General features: G+C 45.0%; 1 pseudogene; it reads left to right on the top strand.

Moving 5' to 3' along the window:
* The window catches only part of LOC140106171 (uncharacterized), a 31,254-nt pseudogene extending 16,815 nt beyond the window's left edge, over positions 1-14,439 (top strand).
* Positions 14,440-15,626: the final 1,187 nt, after the last annotated feature.

A 15,626-nucleotide genomic window follows, 5' to 3' on the forward strand; every position in this document is an offset into this window, starting at 1 on the left:
TATAATATACAGTCCAGGAGTGATTCCCCCTAATTATATACCTTCCAGGAAGAACATGGAGACACGAGGTGAGGTCACAATCTATATGGAGGGTAGATGGAGACACGAGGTGAGGACACAATCTATATGGAGGGGAGATGGAGACATGAGGTGAGGTCACAATCTATATGGAGGGTAGATGGAGACACGAGGTGAGGTCACAATCTATATGGAGGGTAGATGGAGACATGAGGTGAGGTCATAATCTATATGGAGGGTAGATGGAGACACGAGGTGAGGACACAATCTATATGGAGGGTAGATGGAGAGATGAGGTGAGGACACAATCTATATGGAGGGTAGATGGAGACACGAGGTGAGGACACAATCTATATGGAGGGTAGATGGAGACATGAAGTGAGGTCACAATCTATATGGAGGGTAGATGGAGACACGAGGTGAGGTCACAATCTATATGGAGGGTAGATGGAGACATGAGGTGAGGACACAATCTATATGGAGGGTAGATGGAGAGATGAGGTGAGGTCACAATCTATATGGAGGGAAGATGGAGACAAGAGGTGAGGACACAATCTATATGGAGGGTAGATGGAGAGATGAGGTGAGGACACAATCTATATGGAGGGTAGATGGAGAGATGAGGTGAGGACACAATCTATATGGAGGGTAGATGGAGACACGAGGTGAGGACACAATCTATATGGAGGGTAGATGGAGAGATGAGGTGAGGTCACAATCTATATGGAGGGTAGATGGAGACAAGAGGTGAGGACACAATCTATATGGAGGGTGGATGGAGAGATGAGGTGAGGACACAATCTATATGGAGGGTAGATGGAGAGATGAGGTGAGGACACAATCTATATGGAGGGTAGATGGAGACACGAGGTGAGGACACAATCTATATGGAGGGTAGATGGAGAGATGAGGTGAGGACACAATCTATATGGGGGGTAGATGGAGACACGAGGTGAGGTCACAATCTATATGGAGGGTAGATGGAGACAAGAGGTGAGGTCACAATCTATATGGAGGGTAGATGGAGACATGAGGTGAGGACACAATCTATATGGAGGGTAGATGGAGACACGAGGTGAGGACACAATCTATATGGAGGTAGATGGAGACATGAAGTGAGGTCACAATCTATATGGAGGGTAGATGGAGACAAGAGGTGAGGACACAATCTATATGGGGGGTAGATGGAGACACGAGGTGAGGTCACAATCTATATGGAGGGTAGATGGAGACACGAGGTGAGGTCACAATCTATATGGAGGGTAGATGGAGACACGAGGTGAGGTCACAATCTATATGGAGGGTAGATGGAGACATGAGGTGAGGTCACAATCTATATGGAGGGTAGATGGAGACATGAGGTGAGGACACAATCTATATGGAGGGTAGATGGAGACACGAGGTGAGGACACAATCTATATGGAGGGTAGATGGAGACCTGAGGTGAGGTCACAATCTATATGGAGGGTAGATGGAGACATGAGGTGAGGTCACAATCTATATGGAGGGTAGATGGAGACATGAGGTGAGGTCACAATCTATATGGAGGGTAGATGGAGACATGAGGTGAGGTCACAATCTATATGGAGGGTAGATGGAGACATGAGGTGAGGTCACAATCTATATGGAGGGTAGATGGAGACATGAGGTGAGGTCACAATCTATATGGAGGGTAGATGGAGACATGAGGTGAGGTCACAATCTATATGGAGGGTAGATGGAGACATGAGGTGAGGTCACAATCTATATGGAGGGTAGATGGATACATGAGGTGAGGTCACAATCTATATGGAGGGCAGATGGAGACATGAGGAGAGGTCACAATCTATATGGAGGGTAGATGGAGACATGAGGAGAGGTCACAATCTATATGGAGGGTAGATGGAGACATGAGGTGAGGTCACAATCTATATGGAGGGTAGATGGAGACACGAGGTGAGGTCACAATCTATATGGAGGATAGATGGAGACACGAGGTGAGGACACAATCTATATGGAGGGTAGATGGAGACATGAGGTGAGGACACAATCTATATGGAGGGTAGATGGAGACATGAGGTGAGGTCACAATCTATATGGAGGGGAGATGGAGACACGAGGTGAGGACACAATCTATATGGAGGGTAGATGGAGACACGAGGTGAGGACACAATCTATATGGAGGGTAGATGGAGACACGAGGTGAGGACACAGTCTATATGGAGGGTAGATGGAGACACGAGGTGAGGACACAATCTATATGGAGGGTAGATGGAGACACGAGGTGAGGACACAGTCTATATGGAGGGTAGATGGAGACACGAGTCGAGGATACAATCTATATGGAGGTAGATGGAGACACGAGGTGAGGACACAATCTATATGGAGGGTAGATGGAGACACGAGGTGAGGTCACAATTTATATGGAGGGTAGATGGAGACATGAGGTGAGGTCACAATTTATATGGAGGGTAGATGGAGACATGAGGTGAGGACACAATCTATATGGAGGGTAGATGGAGACACGAGGTGAGGTCACAATCTATATGGAGGGGAGATGGAGACACGAGGTGAGGACACAATCTATATGGAGGGTAGATGGAGACACGAGGTGAGGACACAGTCTATATGGAGGGTAGATGGAGACACGAGTCGAGGATACAATCTATATGGAGGTAGATGGAGACACGAGGTGAGGACACAATCTATATGGAGGGTAGATGGAGACACGAGGTGAGGACACAGTCTATATGGAGGGTAGATGGAGACACGAGTCGAGGACACAATCTATATGGAGGTAGATGGAGACATGAGGTCAGGTCACAATCTATATGGAGGGGAGATGGAGACATGAGGTGAGGACACAATCTATATGGAGGTAGATGGAGACACGAGGTGAGGTCACAATCTATATGGAGGGTAGATGGGGACATGAGGTGAGGCCACAATCTATATGGAGAGTAGATGGAGACACGAGGTGAGGCCACAATCTATATGGAGGGTAGATGGAGACACGAGGTGAGGACACAATCTATATGGGGGGTAGATGGAGACACGAGGTGAGGACACAATCTATATGGAGGGTAGATGGAGACAGGAGGTTAGGTCACAATCTATATGGAGGGTAGATGGAGACATGAGGTGAGGTCACAATCTATATGGAGGGTAGATGGAGACATGAGGTGAGGACACAATCTATATGGAGGGTAGATGGAGATGCGAGGTGAGGACACAATCTATATGGAGGGTAGATGGAGACACGAGGTGAGGTTACAATCTATATGGAGGGTAGATGGAGACACGAGGTGAGGTCACAATCTATATGGACGGTAGATGGAGACACGAGGTGAGGTCACAATCTATATGGAGGGTAGATGGAGACAGGAGGTGAGGACACAATCTATATGGAGGGTAGATGGAGACACGAGGTGAGGACACAATCTATATGGAGGGTAGATGGAGACAGGAGGTGAGGACACAATCTATATGGAGGGTAGATGGAGACAGGAGGTGAGGACACAATCTATATGGAGGGTAGATGGAGACATGAGGTGAGGTCACAATCTATATGGAGGGTAGATGGAGACATGAGGTGAGGACACAATCTATATGGAGGGTAGATGGAGACACGAGGTGAGGTCACAATCTATATGGAGGGTAGATGGAGACATGAGGTGAGGTCACAATCTATATGGAGGGTAGATGGAGACATGAGGTGAGGTCACAATCTATATGGAGGGTAGATGGAGACATGAGGTGAGGTCACAATCTATATGGAGGGTAGATGGAGACATGAGGTGAGGTCACAATCTATATGGAGGGTAGATGGAGACACGAGGTGAGGACACAGAGAAGAAAGCCGAAAGTCTCCAGAAGGGAATTAGACTTTCACACCTGCCTATTGCTATTGCTAGAGATGGCAGAAGATGATGATTTCAAGGGCATGTTCTATGATGCTACATTCTGATATAACTCAGGTCGTGCACTTAAGTGAATCCCCTGTAAGATCAAGTACGTCCTAAATAATGTCCTCACATAACAAACAGCCTCCCCCCGTCTGAAAAATAGAAGTGAGAAACCGCCCGGAGACAGTATACAAGACACATGATAGACTACACATGGAGACTGACTCCTCCCACACATGTGATGCATGACATCATCACAGGTCCTTCACCTTCTCCAGCCGCACATGTGACTGATCACATGATCATCAGGGGGGGGGGGCTTCCAGGACCCTGCATTTACTAATGTTATTGGTGGGTGAGACTTGTTGTTGTGCTCTTGTAATTGGAATATTGTGAATCTCCATAGACGTTGCCAGTGTTTGGTTTCCCCCTTCATTTCATCTGCCAGAAGGATGAAAAGCCTCAGGACTGATAACCAAAAGCAGGAGTGGATACAGAACACACAGGACGTGCAAGTATCCCACTTACTGGAAGTTATCTTTCCTTCTCTGATCTCTCAAACCAAAAAGTCTTTGCTGAATAAACATTAAGGAGAAGCAAGAAGAGAGAAGAGATGGCGGAGAGGATATTAGACCTCACCCTAGAGATCATCTACCTGATAACTGGAGAGGTGAGAGCTTCTGGACCCCATGTCATGTCTGGTAGAGATGAGGGGGATGTATAACATGACATCAATGTCTCTCTCCATGCACAGGACTACATAGTAGTGAAGAGGATCCCTGAGGAGGGGGCAGGGTGGAGCAGGAAGCAGAATCATGTAAGGACGTCTCCTCCGCACTCACTGATACACGAGGGGAACTGCTATCATGATATCTTGGTCCTCACCAACAAGATCACCGAGCTGCTGACTGGAGAGGTGAGGGGTGCTGGGGGAGTAGGGGTTGTATCTGAGAATGGGAATTAATCTCTATGGAATAATAAGAGTCCCAAGATATTTCAGTCCTGGACCTTATGCCAAAAAGCATAAAAGATTAGAGCAACATATACAGGCAGTCCCCGGGTTACGTACAAGATAGGGTCCGGAGGTTTGTTCTTAAGTTTAATTTGTATGCAAGTCGAAACTGTATATTTTATAATTGTAGATCCAGACAAAAAAAATTTTTGGCCCCAGTGACATTTGCAGTTTAAACATTTTTTGCTGTAATGGGACCAAGGATTATGAATAAATCTTCATTACAGACACCTTACAGCTGATCATCGCAGCCTGGGACTATAGTAACATCCAGAGAGGTCACCAGAGGTCACAGGGGTCCGTCTGTAACTATGGGTTGTCTGTAAGTAGGGGACCACCTGTACAAGCAATCTATTTTTTACAATTATGATCACAGATGAGGTATGGAAAGACGTGCTAGAGACAGTCCCTACTATGACATAGCACAGGCATACACACCGTCCCTGCTGTCCAGATGAGGAGGCAAACTGTTCTGGAACAATTTCTGGATCAAAGTTTTTAACCTGGCTCTTTGCCATTACCATTCAGAACCCTCCTTTGGGGTGCATTAGGTTATGTCACTGATTTACCATTGACGGCGATACCAAAACGTATTTAAAAAATGCATATCGATGACACTATAAATTTGGAGAAATATATCTATGCAAAACGTAATACACTGAAAAAGTTTGGCACTACTGGATGCTGACTGTGGGACATCCGTCATCTGTCCTGCTAAGAGAAGGAGCTTTATTGATGCAGAGTTACTTAGATTAACTTCTTACTGACACTTCCAGGTTTCATGCCGTAGTTTCTGATGGTTTTTTCAATTTTTGCTCTTTCTTTAAAAATCCATAACACTTTCATGTACGGAGCTTTATGCGGTCTTGTTTCTGTGTAACAAATTGTACTTTCTATTGGACGGTATCTAATATTCCATGCCGTGTAGTGGGAAGCAGGAAAGAAATTCCAAATGCAGGGAACTTGAAGAATAAAACACTTTTGCGCCATTTTTTGGTGGGCCCTGTTTTTACGTCGCTCACCATTTTGCCATATTCTGACACACTTGATGTATGGAGCTTTGTCTATTGTCCCAATTTTTTCAGGATGAAATGACGTTTACATTGATATCATTTGTGGGGCTGTATGACCTTTGTGGGGATGTATGACCTTTGTGGGGCTGTATGACCTTTGTGGGGATGTATGACCTTTGTGGGTCTGTATGACCTTTGTGGGGCTGTATGACCTTTGTGGGGCTGTATGGCCTTTGTGGGGCTGTATGGCCTTTGTGGGGCTGTATGACCTTTGTGGGGCTGTATGACCTTTTTGATCACTTTTTTATTTCCATTTTTCCGAATTGCAAGAAAGTGGCGTTTCAGACATTTGGACGTCATTTTCTGTTACAGGGCTCTCCGCCTGGAATAACTGTTTTTATATATTGATAAGCCGAGACGTGGCAATAACTAGTGTTTCGGATTATTATTGCTTATTTTTATCAGTTATAGGGAAAGGAGGTGATTTTAACCCTTGGGGGTTACACACTTGTATTGCAGTATTTGACAGATTTTACTGATGATTGTAACAGACTATCAGAAATGACATTGCCAGGCTGACAAGGCAATGGATCCTCATGCTTTGCCGGTGGCATATAACCTGTTATCAGGAGTGTAATTTTTAGCGGGTGACAGATTCCAACACCCAATGCTGATTTAAAAAATGGCAGCATTCTGAATCATTGTTAATAGTTGTTAATAAGTTATTTTACATTGCATGGCTCCCTGCCAGCAGCGTGTGATGAGTCCCGGGAAGGGGCAGCTGCAGCCTGTGTGTGCCTGTGTCTCAGTCTCCTCTCCTCCACACTCATGCAGCTCCCTCACCCCCTTTCTATCGTGTGCATTCAGCAGGCCGGGGCGGGAGGAGGATGGAGACACAGACACACACAGGCTGCTGCTCCCCCCCTGGGCTAACTACATGCTGCTGGCAGGGAGCCAGGTAATGTAAAATAACTTAATATAAACTACTGAAATAATCCAGAATGCTAGCAAATGTATTTTTCAAATCAGCATAGCATAGTCTTTTGGTACCTGTCACCAGCCAAAAATGATATTCTGGGGGACAGAACACCCAAGATCAGTGCCAGCACTTATCACAGGTTTCAGCACTAGGTTTTGCTTGTAATATGCAGAAAACACCCATTCTTTATGGAGAGATATCATCCCCTGAGCCTTCTCCATACACCCCCCACCTACACACTATTACATAGGTTTGCATCCAGGGGTTAGCCCAATTCTGTGGGGCTTTCCCAATCGGACTAATCAGCATCAGCCTCCCTGGATCCACACTGTAAATTACTGTAATACTCTTAGAAATGTGATTTTTTTTTTAAAAAGTTGAAGCTGCACCTCTTCCCTAAAGACCATCATCACCTATTGTTGGTATTACCTGACCTTAGCTTTCGCAGGACACACAACAAGCAAGTGGCCTGGGAGTTCATATATCAGTATATTAGACATATATATGAATATAGAAAACCGAGGACCTTGATCTTAGGAGAAAACTGATTGGCTGTGTCCCTGTGATCGTGATCTTTAGCTACAAAAGGACCTGACCCCCAAAAATACTGCATGGACCACCAGCTTACTGAGGAAATGACCAGATATACAGGCGGTCCCCTACTTAAGAACACCTGACTTACATACGACCCATAGTTACAAACGGACCTCTGGATGTTGGTAATTTACTGTACTTTATCCTTAGGCTACAATAAACAGCTGTAACAGTTATCACAGGCGTCTGTAATGAAGCTTTATTGTTATTCCTGGTTCTTATGACAATCCAACATTTTTAAAATCCAATTGTCACCAAGACCAAAAAAAATTTGGCTGGGGGTTACAATGATAAAATATACAGTTCCGACTTGCATACAAATTCAACTTAAGAACAAACCTATAGACCCTATCCTGTATGTAACCCGGGGACTGCCTGTATTTGTTTTTGATGGGAGTTGATCTCCTATAGTAGAGGCCTGATCCACTCCTATTCCCAAAATCAGTAAGTTTAGTCTTATTATGCGATGGTTATTATGCCTGGAGGGTTCAATCATTTTCTGGTTGACTTTTTGTCATAATAATTGTTGTGTCATTGTGGGTGTCAGGTTCCTATAAGGTGTCAGGACGTCTCCATCTATTTCTCCCTGGAGGAGTGGGACTACATAGAAGAGCACAAGGACCAGTACCAGGACATTATGATGGAGGACCACCAGAGTGCAAGATGTCTAGGTAGGAGGAGAACATTTTTTGAACCCATGATTGTGATAATCTTATATTTGTTATCTATTGCCTCCTTCCTTCTAAAAAATATTTATGCAAATGAGCCAAAAGGGCTCTGGGGGGCATTACCATAGTCCCTCAGTGCTGTAGCTTCTCAGGCTGTTACACTGTCTCACCTCCCTCAGGACTTTCCCCCTCTCTCTGCCTGCTGTAAATGCTCACAGTGAGAGGGGGAAGTATATAGAGGCCATATCCAGATGTGGAATCAGGACCAATAATTCTCTAAAATGTCATTTCATATGATGCTCACATTTTTCCACCATTGTCTATTTTTGTTACGTGACAAAGTCACAAGGCGAGTGAAAGAGGAGTTTCAACTGTTGGGGACAAGTGTTGTCATACCGGAGTGGGTCTCCCTGGAACCTGTGCGTTTAATAATTACTTGACCTTGCGTGGCCTTGAGGGGTCCTGCGTGTCACAAGCTCCGTAGATGATGCAGTCACTAAATAGCAGGGATCAGAAGTTTCATTGGGGCAGATTTACTTACCCGGTCCATTCGCGATCTAGCGGCGCGTTCTCTGCACTGGATTCGGGTCCGGCCGGGATTCATTAAGGTAGTTCCTCCGCCGTCCACCAGGTGGCGCTGCTGCACTGAAAAGCATCGGAACGCGCTGGAGTTCACCGGCTCGGGCTGAGTGAAGGTAAGTGCAAGCTCCGCAACAGATTTTATTTTTTAAATGCGGCAGTTTTTCCGAATCCGTTGGGTTTTCGTTCGGCCACGCCCCCCGATTTCCGTTGCGTGCATGCCAGAGCCGATGCGCCACAATCCGATTGCGTGCGCCAAATTCCCGGGGCAATTCAGGGGAAATCGGAAATATTCGGGTAACATGTCGGGAAAACGCGAATCGGGCCCTTAGTAAATAACCCCCATTGACTCTAGTTATTACCATTGATGGTCGTGCTACTATGTCTCCAGCCTGACTGTGTGCACTTCTATTACCTGCATCCTCTCTATGCACAATGATTCACACTTTCTTCTCACTCACCGTCTGCGTCTTCTACAGAAGAATCCATTAAGGAGGAAATACCAGAGAGATGTCCCAGCCCTCCGTGTACCAAGTTTCATTCCCCGCTGGATCGTCAGGTAGGTTAAAGCACAAAATAATAACCAAAATTAGAAATTTGGGTCAAAATGTGAGAAATCACTCGATGATGAGAGTAAATTTTGTAATATGGACTGGACGGGACAGAAATATAATGCCAGGCCTTCCTGTCTGCAGTCCTTGCATCATATTTCAGTATGATACAAGGACTCCCATTCTGACAGATGTGTACATTCCGTGGGATCGGACGGACATACGGGTTTGTGTGCAGCTGGCCTGAAGAAGTTTGTGTAATTGAGCTTTCTCTCCCAACACTGTAAACTAGAGATAAAAGCCATGCTTCTGGCAGGGAGCCAGGTAATGTGAAAAAAACTATTAAAAAGTACTGAAAAGATTCAGAATGCCGACAAAGGCATTTTTTAAATTCAGCTTAGCATAGGCTATTGGAATCTGTCACCAGCTAAAAATGACATTCCTGCTGATAGGTTCCTTTTATCCATCTGTCTTAACGGTATATTGTTTGTTATTACTGTAGGTTACAATCGTTAAACTTGAAGAAATGACTGAAGTAAAGCAGACAGTTGTGGGTGTAGCCCGGCTGTGTAAGGAGGAGGAGAACCTTCCTAGAGATATCAGTACAGGTGAGTGATTACTAATGAATGCTAAAAAAAAAGTAAAGTCACATATCTTCTGTTCAGTTTATGAATTGGGGGCTGGACCCATCATAAAGTAGAGACAAAAATGTGGCACAAAGCTTTTTTTCTATAAGCCACACATTTTGCTCTGCCTCTTACTCCCCCTATAGCATGATTTCTCCCTAAGTGCCTCCATTTCCCTCTATATTGTGTCCCCCCCATCATTTCGCTTTGTAGTCCCTCTGATACTGAGCCCCCCCAGCACCCCCTCATATTAAAGCCCCCTCTAGCAGCTTCACCTACTTAGTCTGCATTCACACAACTTTATAGCTTCTCATTGTAAGGATATGTCCGGAGGATACCCTTAAAATGGAGGGGTGTGACATATCCCACTATATGCTCATACAGTAGGATACGTTGTCCCGTTCCAGCCCTTCCCCTTGAAAGAAGGAGGAGTATACATCAACAGTAGTCATTGATTGGCTGCTACTGATTTTCAGGGTGATTCCCGGGCTGAAGTCACTTGGACGCATTTCCGTCAGGTTTTCAGAATTTTTCCGAATTGCCCCAGGTTTTTGGTGAACCTGCGCCGGCTTGCGTGCAATAGAAATGGGGGGGGGAGGGGGGTTGGCCGTCGGACAACCCGACGGATTCAGACAACGCGCAACATTTAACATTTAGAATTGTGTCGCAAGACATGCACTTACATGCACCGGGAAGAAGAAGGTGAACTCCAGGGACCTGAGCGGGGAAGCGACACATGCAGGATATCAGATGCACGATCTTAGTGACTCCCCGCACAGCGCATTATACACGGACAATGCACTTACATGCACCAGGAAGAAGAAGGTGAACTCCGGGGACCTGAGCGGGGAAGCGACACATGCAGGATATCAGATGCACGATCTTAGTGACTCCCAGCACAGCGCATTATACACGGACAATGCACTTACATGCACCAGGAAGAAGAAGGTGAACTCCGGGGACCTGAGCGGGGAAGTGTCACATGCAGGATATCGGGCGCACGATCTTAGTGACTCCCCGCACAGCGCATTATACAAGGACAATGCACTTACATGCACCAGGAAGAAGAAGGTGAACTCCAGGGACCTGAGCGGGGAAGCGACACATGCAGGATATCGGGCGCACGATCTTAGTGACTCCCCGCACAGCGCATTATACACGGACAATGCACTTACATGCACCAAGAAGAAGGTGAACTCCGGGGACCTGAGCGGGGAAGCGACACATGCAGGATATCGGGCGCACGATCTTAGTGACTCCCCGCACAGCGCATTATACACGGACAATGCACTTACATGCACCAAGAAGAAGGTGAACTCCAGGGACCTGAGCGGAGAAGCGACACATGCAGGATATTGGGCGCAGGATCTTAGTGATTCCCCACACAGTGCAATATACACGGACAATGCACTTCCATGCACCAGGAAGAAGAAGGTGAACTCCGGGGACTTCATCCTCGACGGACAACGCACCTCGGGGATCGCGACAGGACCAGGTAAGTTAATTTGCCCCACTGTCCTTATATGGACAATTACATCACTAAATGACAATGAAATCCTTGAGGATACACTCATCGGAGGCCGGGGATGGATGTTTGATATGAACTAAATACTTTTTCTATTTCAGATGACCTAATTTTCACTAAAGACTAATTTTACAGAAGCCCATGACACCTGCATTGCATTGTCTTTCTGCGTTCTCTAAGTATTTGCATTACAATATAATTTTGTGTTATAAATTACCTTGTATCCTCTGTGTAGACCCAGGGGTTGGGCTTTGGTTTGGATGCATTTCAAAAAACAACATGTGACTTGTCCTCAGCTCTCAACTGAACGAAATCCTTTTTCTATTTCAGATGACTGCACCACACAAGATAATTGTGACCAACAATCTTCAACATTTCTTACATCCAACATCTTCTCAGAACTTTCCAGCAGAGCTCCATCTCCTAACAAGGAACCTCTATCCAGTCAACCACCAAAAACTGAAGACACCAAAGAAAAGATTTTTCCGTGTCTAGAATGTGGAAAACATTTCAAAAAGAAATCTATTTTATCCATGCATGAAAGAATTCACAGAGACGAGAGACCGTTTCCCTGCTCAGAATGCGGGAAATGTTTCCGTCAGAAATCGGATCTGATGATACATCAACGGAGACACAGGAAGGAGAAGCCGTACTCGTGTCCAGAATGTAAAAGGTGTTTCATACAAAAGTCCGATCTTGTAGCACACCACAGAACTCACACAGGAGAAAAGCCGTACGCCTGTTCCGAATGCGGAAAGTGTTTTACCCAAAGATCAACACTGGTAACACATCAGAGAACTCACACAGGGGTGAAGCCCTATTCATGTTCTGAATGTGGGAAAAGTTTTCGCCAGAGATCAGATCTTCTCTTACATCAAACAAAGCACCGGAGGGGAGATACGTTTTCGTGTCCAGAATGCGGTAGAAGCTTTCTACAGAAATACGATCTTGTTGCACATCAGAGAACTCACACGGGGGAGAAGCCGTATTCGTGTTCTGAATGCGGGAAGTGTTTTACACAAAGATCCTCTCTTTTAACGCATCAGAGAACTCACACAGGAGAGAAGCCATATTCGTGTTCTGAATGTGGGAAATGTTTTACGCAAAGATCGGTGCTTTCTATACATCAGATGACGCACACAGGAGAGAAACCATTTTCATGTCCACAGTGCACCAGATTTTTCAGTCAAAAGTCTGATCTTATTAAACATCAAGTAATCCATACGGGAGAGAAGACATTTTCATGTTCGGAGTGTGGAAAATGTTTTAGACATAAGTCTGATGTTGTCAAACATCAGAGAAATCACACGGGAGAGAAGCCTTATACTTGTCCAGAATGTGGGAAATGTTTTAGACATAAATCTACCCTTGTGACACATCGGAGAATTCACACGGGAGAGAAGCCATTTTCATGTCCACAATGTGGGAAATGTTTCAGACACAGGTCGGATGTTATTAAACATCAAGTAATCCACACGGGGGAGAAACCGTTTTCATGTCCACAATGTGGGAAATGTTATAACCATAGATCCGCGGTTGCTCAACACATAAAGCGAAGCCACGTCAATGTTCATACCACAGCGAAGGTTTCATCTTAGATGTTGTGCTGAACATAAATGAATTGGATAACTTGATTATTGTTTTCTTTTCAATTTTTTAGAATATCTAGGGCCACATTTATCACATAAGGTAATTTTCTGCCTCTTATTAATCACTTCACTTTAAAACAGTTTAGGCGCAATTTTGGCGCAGTTTAGGCGCAATGTTAGATTCGGGCACTTACATGTGATCCTGCTACAAGCTCCTCTCTGCTTCTCCCACAGCCCAGAATGAAGATAACACTCACAGCAGCACCCAGGTGTGTGACACCCAGCACCCAGTGACCTCCTCAGCAGCACCCAGGTGTGTGACACCCAGCACCCAGTGACCTCCTCAGCAGCACCCAGGTGTGTAACACCCTGCACCCAGTGACCTCCTCAGCAGCACCCAGGTGTGTGACACCCTGCACCCAGTGACCTCCTCAGCAGGGGCTTCTCCTGGAGGGGATCCCCCAGTGCTGGTCTCCTGCTGCACCCCTGTAATTCTGCACAATATCCCCCTCAGATACACTGGTGATACTGTGCAGAATTACATGGGGGACACTTGTCTGTAGTATCTGCAACATTCTGCAAAGTTCTCTTCTCTCTTGCTCTGAGCTCAGGGTTTTGCAGAATGTTTTGTAAATAGAAGGTGATGAACTGTAAATAGGGGCTCAGTGCTTTCTTCTCAGATAACGCCACCTTCGGGCTGGAGTGTTTTTGCGCCCGTTTTTGCGCCTAAATGAAAAGTTGCAAGTGATGAATATCATTAGGAGCAGCAAAACATCTGGATTGGTAAGATAGATGAGGGAAAGCTGCTTATTTTAGCTAGTTTGTCGTTTAATCGCAAAAATGGTGCAAAAACGGTGCGCCTGAATGAAAAGGCGCAAAAATAACAGAAAAAACTAGTGATACATGTGGCCCCTCCACACCTATTTTTCAGTTTTTTCAGTATCATCATAAATTGTGCCTCATGCCCATAGCAGACTTAGCTCAATGAAACACATTTGGAAAGGTAGAACTAAGATGACTTCAATAGATTTGTAAAGTAGAAAAGATAAACAGACAGCATTAGGGGGAACCTGTCACCAGGGACCTAATTTTCACTAAGGACCGGTTACAGAAGCCCAAGACACCTGCAGTGCACAGATGTCTTTCTGCTTTCTCTAATGCTTCCTGCATTACAATATAACTTACTGTGCAGCCTGATAGAAGCAGATTTACCTACCCGGTCCTGTCGCGTTCCCGCGGTGCGTTGTCCGACGAGGATTCGGGTCTACCGCGATTCACTAAGATCGTGCGCCCGAGTTCCTGCATCCGTCACTTCTGCACCGGGGTCCGCCGGAGTTCACCTGCTTTTTACTTATTTTGTGAGATGATAAATTTTTGCTTTTTATGATTGTTGTTGCAATAAAGAACTGATATTTTTACATCATATAGTAAGACTCCTATTGTGGTTTAAATATTTTGAATTGTGTTTTTCGTGTCTTGCCACTTGGATAAGGATGGTTGGGCATTTATTGGTTCCTACATGAAGGAGAACCTGCATACACAAGTCCAGGGTTCTTCTTTGTGACCAAAAAGGAGAATATCGCGGCCTTAACAAAATTACTGTGAAGAATCGCTAGCCATTGCCTTTCATCACTGAACTTTTCGACCGCCTACGTGGAGCCAAGCTCTTTACCAAACTAGACCTAGGTGGGGCGTATAACCTCATCTGCATCCGCGAAGGTGATAAGTGGAAGACCGCCTTCAATACTTGTGATGGACACTTCGAGTATCTCGTCATGCCGTTTGGACTCACCAGCTGTATTCCAGCCAGTATCAAACCTATTACTGACTGCACCACATTTATTACTGACTGCTCCACATTTATTACTGACTGCTCCACATTTATTACTGACTGCACCACATTTATCACTGACTGCATCACATTTATTACCGACTGCTCCACATTTATTACCGACTGCATCACATTTATTACTGACTGCATCACATTTATTACCGACTGCTCCACATTTATTACCGACTGCTCCACATTTATTACCGACTGCATCACATTTATTACTGACTGCTCCACATTTATTACTGACTGCATCACATTTATTACCGACTGCATCACATTTATTACCGACTGCACCACATTTATTACCGACTGCATCACATTTATCACTGACTGCATCACATTTATTACTGACTGCATCACATTTATTACTGACTGCATCACATTTATTACTGACTGCACCACATTTATTACTGACTGCTCCACATTTATCACTGACTGCACCACATTTATCACTGACTGCACCACATTTATTACTGACTGTATCACATTTATCACTGACTGCACCACATTTATTACTGACTGCACCACATTTATTACTGACTGCATCACATTTATTACTGACTGCACCACATTTATTACTGACTGCACCACATTTATTACTGACTGCTCCACATTTATTACTGACTGCTCCACATTTATTACTGACTGCTCCACATTTATTACCGACTACATCACATTTATTACCGACTGCATCACATTTATTGCCGACTGCGTCACATTTATTACCGACTGCTCCACATTTATTACCGACTGC

This window comes from Engystomops pustulosus, chromosome 11 (genome assembly GCF_040894005.1).
Source record: "Engystomops pustulosus chromosome 11, aEngPut4.maternal, whole genome shotgun sequence".
In the NCBI taxonomy this organism is placed as follows: domain Eukaryota; kingdom Metazoa; phylum Chordata; class Amphibia; order Anura; family Leptodactylidae; genus Engystomops; species Engystomops pustulosus.